Source organism: Lepidochelys kempii, chromosome 6, assembly GCF_965140285.1.
Source record: "Lepidochelys kempii isolate rLepKem1 chromosome 6, rLepKem1.hap1, whole genome shotgun sequence".
NCBI classification, from domain to species: Eukaryota; Metazoa; Chordata; order Testudines; family Cheloniidae; genus Lepidochelys; species Lepidochelys kempii.
Window position 1 is genome coordinate 14,948,642 of NC_136385.1, and position 7,834 is coordinate 14,956,475.

Below are 7,834 nucleotides of genomic sequence, written 5' to 3' on the forward strand. Positions count from 1 at the left end.
GCCTCTATATAAATCCATGGTACACCCACACCTTGAATACTTTGTGCAGTTCTGGTCGTCCCATCTGAAAAAAAAGATAGACTTGGAAAAGCTATAGAGAAGGGCAATAAAATGATTAAAGGCATGGAACAAATTCTGTATGAGGTGCAATTAAAAAGACTGGGATTTTTAATCTTGGAAAAGACACAACTAAGAGGGGATATAATAGAGATCTATAAAATCATCACAGTTGTGGAGAAAGCAAATAAGGAAGTGTTATTTACTCTTTCACATATTATATTGGGAGTCACCCAATGAAATTAACAGGCCGCAGGTTTAAAACAAACAAAAGGAAGCACTTCTTCACACAAGGGACAGTCAACCTGTGGAACTTGTTTTCAGGGATTGTTGTGAAGGTCAAAACTATAAAGGGGTTCAAAAAAGAAAGGTCCATCAGTGGCTGTTAGCCAAGATGGGCTGGGACTCAACCCCATGCTCTGGGTGTCCCTGGGGATGAATCACTTGATGGTTACCTGTTCTGTTCATTCTCTCTGGGGCACCTTGCGTTGGCCACTGTCAGAAGACAGGATACTGGGCGAGAAGGAACATTGGTCTGACCCAGTTTGGCTGTTCTTATGTTCTTAGAGTAGTGGTGGGTAAGCAGCGGGGCGGGGGGGCTCATCAGTCCAGGCAAGTGAGGCACAGCCGAACCAAGAAGTTCCAAAAGCTCCCGAATACATTTGGCATATTCTTTTGTCATTTAACTGATAAATATATACTGATTTAAGGACAAATTGTGATTTGATTAAAATGTCAAAACTCACTCTCTCCAGCAGTGAAATGCACCACTGGGAAGTTTGAAGCATGCCATGCTGTGGGAGGCCCAAACGTTGGTATAGCTAAGAGTGCCTCATGAAGCTGCCTTGTTACCATGGCAATTTACCATGCCCAGGAATCCCTTTCTAATGGTGGTGTTGTGGTAGCCATGGCTTGGTGCGGCCACGGCAGGATTGTAGCCTTTAAGTCTATGCTGCAGGGGATGGGGATGGGGGCCCCATGGTGCATAAGCGCAAGAAGCTGTAGCTGATGACTGGTCCACCTGCTGCTGCTTCACTATAAATGCCAGCTTTTAATAGCTAATAAATTATACATTGGGTGGGAGTGAAAATAATTATTTGTGACTTGTGCCTCACATCTCGAAAAAGTAATGAGTTGCCACTGGTGAATAGCCAGGCCTAGCTTGTTTATGAGCATTTAGTAAATTGTTTTTTTTGGGGGACTCAGCTGTGCCAGGCTTCATTTTTTGGGAGGGTGGGGGGTTTAAAGAGCAAAAGATACAACTGGTGGTGAGGATGGGACCCTAACCTACGTGCTGTAAGTCTCATGAGGAACACTTTATTCTTTCAATGGTTGGGTCTTTCCTGACATGACTTGGCCTTGAATTCTGCTGTCCTTTGTTAGTGGTTGGAGGGCTGCTTGCTTTTGGCTCAGCCCGAGCGATTTCCGAGAAGAGATCTGAATCCTGTGATCTGTGACCTCTATGCTGAACAGAGGATTTGAGAGCAGGAAAAGGATCACTTTTACCAAAAGTGGGACATGAACCTAGGCAGGTACACATCCGTTGGCGCTTAAGGCCCACTGGTCTGGTGAGTGCCCTATTGCTGTTTTTGCTATAGTGAGCTTTGCTTTGAGGAATAAGGATTCTCTCATTGCGGGTTTTCATGTCTTTTCAGCAGCCTGGTGGGGAGCTGTGAGGACAAGCAGATGTTCCCTCTTCTCTACCTCAAGCCCTCTGGGGCCACTCTGAGCTCCATTGCTTTCCTGCTTAGCTATGATCCATCCCATCCCTTCTGAAGCATTCATCTCCTATGGAGTCCAGAAGAGAATGTACTCAATGGTCATCATGTCTGCATTACACCCACCTTGGGGGTGGCTCTTTATCTAGCTTTCCTTACCCCAGCAGGAGAGCGTGGTGAGACTGGGAACTCCTGGTTTCCCACCCGCCCCCACAATGTGGGAGAAGGAGGGTTAGCTTAATGTTGCTGTGATGGCAAATGGGGAGCCAGTGTAACAGTTTGTAAGAGAGTGATGGGACCAAGTCCCCCAGGTGAAGAAGGTAATCTCAGTGGTTGCGTGTGGCTGGGCATCACCTCGGTTGAACTGGTGTGTCTCAAACACACTAGGGCATATGAATTTAGCAGATCATACCCTATTTCTCAAATAATGCATTAGAACAGAGTGCAATTTGCTCTACACCTGGGTGGCATGCTCGAGCTCAGGGCGCTGCTCAGTGTGTGCCCGATAAACAGGACCCAGGGAAGTTTCACAAAGGGAATGCAGGGTTAGCATTTCTCAGATGTGGCCACTGTGTCCACATGCAGCCACCAGGGAGTTTTCCTGCATCCACGACAGCCTTTTGGGGAGAGATGGAGGAAGGGGCAAAGCCCTAGGACTCCAGGGGTGGTTAAAAGGTAACTGGAAGATAAGCACAATGCAGGCCAGGGTTAGGTATAATAATTTTTTTGGGGGGTAGCCAGGTTCAAGCTCCTGCTTCTGATATAATTTAGTTTATCTAAGAGCTGCTGCTTCGTCGCCTTCTTTCTTTCTTTCTTTTTTTGTCTCTTGTATGTTTTCTCCCCAGGTTTTGGACGTCCCGTGTTGTTTAAATGAACATGCAGATGTGGCTACAAATGCATCGAAACTGCAGCTAATACAATTGCTTGGATTAGTGATTCTCAGCTGTGGGAAAAGACAGCAGGTGGCTGCCTGGGTAGCTCAGCTGGCAGAGCATCAGACTTTTAATCTGAGGGTCCATGGTTCAAGTCCCTGTTTGGGTGATACCAATGACTTTTTATCCCCCATCTCCTTGCCTCACCTAGACGTACAGAGGCTGCAGACCATGGGGTGGTTCTGGGAAACGGCCAGGACCAAGTGACCCTTTGACCACCTACCCCAGCCGCCCTCTGGCCCTTACCTATCTACTCCAGTCTTCTGGCACTGCTCTCTCTGTCTCTCTCTCCAGGGGCAGTTACATTCTTCTCCCAGGAGGGAATGTCACCAGCAGGGTCAGGGTTCAGGGGCAGACACCTGTGAGGGGGCAATTGGCTCCTCCCTCTGATCACCCCTGGGAGTGGTGGTGGGGATTCTACTGATCCCTTTTGCCCTGCTTGGAGTGGGGGCTGGTGCTGGGACCTTTGCCAGTCCCTAGTGAAATGACAGAGCCCTGCACTCCCAGGGCTGGATGTAGTACGTTCAATCAGGGGCAACTGGTAGAAACAGTGGGTGACACCACCTCTCCCCTGCTGGGGGATAAAATCAACTCTTGAGGAGAGGTACATAGGGCTCACTAGCATTATTCACTGCTGCCTGTAAAATGAGCCACAGTTGGTTCCACTGGGGCTTGAACCCAGGACCTTCTGCGTGTAAAGCAGATGTGATAACCACTACACTATGAAACCATCTTCTGTAGGGTGGCTCCCCTTCTCGCAGGCCAGGGGTCATACAGCAGTTGGGAGGAACACAGCTGCTGTGGACAGGCCCAGGAGATGCTGGGAGTTCACCTTGCCCAGTGCTCAGAGCACCTGCCTGGCTGCAGGAAACCACACAGCTAGGGTCAGTGCGGTGGTTGCTTGCAGATCACTCACTATGACCAGCTGCTTCCCCAAGAAGGGTGCGAAGTCTGCATGCATGGGGCTGGGGAAGTGGGGATGGGAAGGATCCCAGAGCTATGGTGAATGCCAGCCAGCTGTGTGCACCCTAGAAAAACCAGCCATGTCCAGAAATGCTCCCCCTCTGTTGCTGCTCCCATTTGCGCCCGTTATAGAGTGACTAAAATAATTGGTATATAATAATGCCACGTGTTTAGCTACCACTCTTTAATCGGTAGCTCTCACATAGCTTTACAGAGGATGGCAAGGTCACTGCCTCCATTTCACAGATGGGGAAACTGAGGTGAAGGTAATCATAACTCAGAGTCACCTGGCCAGGCTGAGACTGGAAGGCAGGGCTGAATCCTAGCCCAGTGCAATACCCACTAGGCCACCACCACCTCCAGCACCCTACCTGCGTGAACAACGCGCCCTGCCCCCAGGCAGTGCAAGGGCTAGGAGACAGTGCTGCACAGAACGGGGGGAGTGCTAGTGGGGGGGGGGAGGGTCTGGGGGAGGGCTGGATTAAGCGCGGGGTCAGTGGTAGGTGAGTGAAGGTTGCAGGGTATCAGGGGAGGCTGGCTCAAAGGGGAGTGGATGGTTGTCTGGGATGTTAGGTGGGGGCAGGGCTGAGTAATGGGGTGCTGGGGAGATGCAAAAAGGGGCTGTCTAGGGAGAGTGGGTGGGGCCAGATGGGGGGCCCCAGGAGGGTCTCTCAGGGGAGAGGTGGGGGGAGCAGCTGGCTGCTGGACAGTCAAGTGGGTGAGGCCGGGGGTCTATGGGAAGCTGGGGGTGGTGGGGTCAGTGGCTGAAGAGAAGTCTGGGCCCCGGCTGGCCGCTGGAGGGAGGGGGCCGGGCGGATCAGTACTGCACGTGGTCTGGGGGAGCAGGGGGCGAGGGCGGAGCTGGTCTCTCCCCAGGCTGCCACCTGTGGCTCCGCGGCTCTGGGCTCCAGCCAGGACCAGCCGAGTGACTCCGCAGTGGTCTCTGGCGCCCGGCAGCGGCCATTGCAGCGCTGCTGCAGAAGGACTTGGACAACTGCAGCCCCCAGCTCAGGGGTGTCAGGCCCTAATAGGCAGAATTGGGCTTTTTAGTCTCTTTAATTTCTGAGGCGCCACGGCCCGCAGGGTTTTGCGCTGCTTTTATTGGGAGATTGCTTATTTGGGCTTTCTATGCAATAGGCACCTCACTTCTGTGCTGCTGGGAGCCCAGCCAGCAGCCACCCGCTCGCCAGCCGCCCGGCTCTGAAGGCAGCAGCCCGCTGCCAGCAGCAGCGAGAAGTGAGGGTGGCTGTACACCACAGCATGCAAGGATGGGGAGGCAGTGGCAGGGACTCCCCTGCCTTGTTCCCCTGGGATCCATTGCCCCGGAGATAGGGTGGCAAGCAGGGTCTCCCCCCGCACCCTCTTGCTGCCCCTAGGAGAGCCCCCTGCATGGGGATGTCAGGCTGACCTTGGGGAGAGTGCAGGATTCTGCCCCAACCAGATGCTCCGCCCTGGGGGCTCTGGTGCCCGCAGCTGTGGCTCCCCCAGCTGGGCTTCCAGGCACTGAGAGCTGCTGTAGGAAGCAGGGGTGGGAGGGGGAGAGGGCAGTGCCAGGAGGCCACAATAGGCCCTGAGACCCATGACGAAGTGGCAGTTCTAGCCAGAAAGCAGGATGGGAACCCAGCCAGCCCTTGCTGGCGCAGAACCTGCCTCTGCTCCTCTCTCCGCAGGGCACTGCAAGGGGAGTCGAGCGGCAAGCTTGGAGCGGTCCCAGCCCATTACATAGGGGCCTGGCCGGCCACCCCCAGGTCCATGAGCCCAATGCAGTGCTGCCGTCAACCAGGACATGTGCTGCCGACCCCACCTCCTGCCGCAGCCTCCTCTGTCCCGCTGGCTGGGGTCAGTCACCCAGAGAATGGCCCTGGCACCACCTCCCACGCCTCGCTCCCTCCCTTGGGTGTCCTAGGGCCATCCCCTGCCCCTCGCTCACAGTCTGGCTCTCCCTCCATGTGCTAGCAGAGCTTAGTGCTCACCCCACTCATCCTCAAGGAGGCTTCAGGCTGAAGGGTGGGGAAGACCTTTCCTAGTCAGTGTTGGCTGTTGACTATGGAAAGACAGAGGTGCGTGTGTGTCATCTCTCCCCCTCCCCCATCTTGCTAAACCCTGTTGCAAACATTTGAGTTTTTCGTTTAGAAGCTGGAGGAGGAAAATCTCCCACTGTTCCTGCCCCCTTTGGTGTTTATGCAGGGCTTAATTTGTGCGGGGGCAGCCTTTTCACTACAAATTAAGCCCTGATCCCATTCCCCTCCCTCTGAAATGGATTTTGTGTGGTTTGAGAGGCAGTGCTGGGTTTTTTTTCCTCCTTGAGACTTGGCAACACTACAGTTGGGCTAGGCTGGTAGCCATAAACCAGGCTGGAGGGGGTGTCCCTCTGCCAGCCAGCCCTGGTCCTGCAGTGAGTGCCCTGCTTTTGCAGCAGCTCCAGTTGCATTCACCCAGGGCTGTATGTGTTTAATTAAATACATGGTGGATGGCATAGTCTACTGGATAGATCAGTGGATGGGCACACGATAGTCAGGTTCTAGTCCCAGCTTGCCCAATGTCACCCTGCAGGCCAGTGGCTAATTCCTACCAGTGCTATGTAGGTGCCTCAGTTTCCCCCACTCTAGAACAGGGATAACCCTGCTCTGCTGATGAACTAGCACTAGGTGTCATTATTTCTGAAGGCAGCTTTGCCCCAACCTTTCAGCTTGCAGGAGGCTGCAGCGTTCTGGGCGGAAGATATGTAGCAGTCACACTGAAGCAGGAGGGTTGAGTAGCAGGATGAATCTCACTCTTTCCTTGCACCATAAATTGGTGCAAAGGGAGGGCTAAGCCAGGAAGGATCACCCCCTCGCATGCTGCTTCTGCAGCAGGAGGCTACAGGGGTGCAATTCCTCCCCCTGCTCCCCTCAATGCATTATGAGAGTCAGTTTATTTTGGTGATTATCCCTGAGGATCCCTGCCCTGCGCCTCCCACTCCCAGTCCTCTAGCCAGGGTGGGCAGGGGAAGCATGTAGTATTATGGTCTGAAACTGACTCTAGGGGACACGCAGGGGTGTAGCATGGAGCAAAATTGGTTAGTGGAAGAAGGGGAAGCAGAGAATAATTGGCTTTACACCCTAGGGCTAGGGCTAGCTTAGCTTGGTAAGCAGCTCACTCCTCTGAGAGCCCCCCCGCTGTTATCTGGTGCTGCTGCAATGGGGAACTTCCCACTTCTACCCCCTACAGGTCCTAGGACACACCGCTGCCTTCCTCCAGTGCAAGAGGATTTGGGGACTTAGGGTGCTGCAAACCCCTCTGCACCAGCACCTACAGAGCTGAGAGAGGAGGCTGGAGCCATGCCCCACCCACCCATCAGCCTAGGGAGCTCTATTTCTCTCCTATGCTGGTGGGGACACTGGGGGGGGGGTTCCCTAGATTCCCCACCTAACCCCCCAACCCAGAGAGGGTCCATCACCCCCACAACTAGTGACCACAGGCCTAGTTGCTTCACCAGTGCTTCAAGGAACAGCTTCTAACCAGGGCTGTGTGCATGCTGCTAACATGAGCACAGCCAGAGTGTGAAAGGGGGGGATGTGTGGGAGAGGGGACAACAGGGCATTCTGGGGGCAGAGGGAAGGGGAATGCCCCCCCTGCCATGGAGTAGCCGATGGGCCAGTGACAGAAGATTTTTTGAAAGGAGGGCCTTGTTAAAACATTGCCAGGCCAGCACTTAATGCCCCTCACCCCCTGACACTGTGTGGCCCTGTTTGAACCAGGGGACAGCTGTCCACCACTGCTTTGACTAGAGGGAACCAAGGGGTATGGACTGGACCTGGCCTATCTCTAACCAGCCTAGGAAGGACTGGCAAAAGCCAGGAAGTGGGGGTCCTAGGGAAGCCAAGTGCATCTATGATGGAGAAGGAAAGGGGGGGGCGGGGCGGAAGGTTCATTACCCTCTGCCTGTGACCCCCTCATTGCAAAATCATACCCACACCCTCAATCTTTCCATTGAGCCTACGCCAACTCTGCTGGGCAGTGGCTTGAAGGGAGCACATCCTGGCGTTGCAGGCCTCTGTCACCATATACAGCCTGCCTGAAGGCCTGCATGCTGAAGAGGGGGAGAGAGACACCTACACAAGTCAGGGAGGAAAAGCAGGGGGGTGGCTGTCTTCACTCATTCCAGGGCCTCTTGCTCCAGGT

At 53.9% G+C, this 7,834-nt stretch overlaps 2 non-coding genes across 2 annotated transcripts; one reads left to right on the plus strand and one right to left on the minus strand.

Moving 5' to 3' along the window:
* Positions 1-2,743: 2,743 nt before the first annotated feature.
* TRNAK-UUU (transfer RNA lysine (anticodon UUU)) lies at positions 2,744-2,816 on the plus strand. Its single transcript has one exon. It is a non-coding gene; the product is annotated as a tRNA-Lys (tRNA).
* A 548-nt stretch (positions 2,817-3,364) lies between these two features.
* Positions 3,365-3,437, minus strand: TRNAV-UAC (transfer RNA valine (anticodon UAC)). The gene has a single exon. It is a non-coding gene; the product is annotated as a tRNA-Val (tRNA).
* Between the last annotated feature and the right edge of the window lie 4,397 nt (positions 3,438-7,834).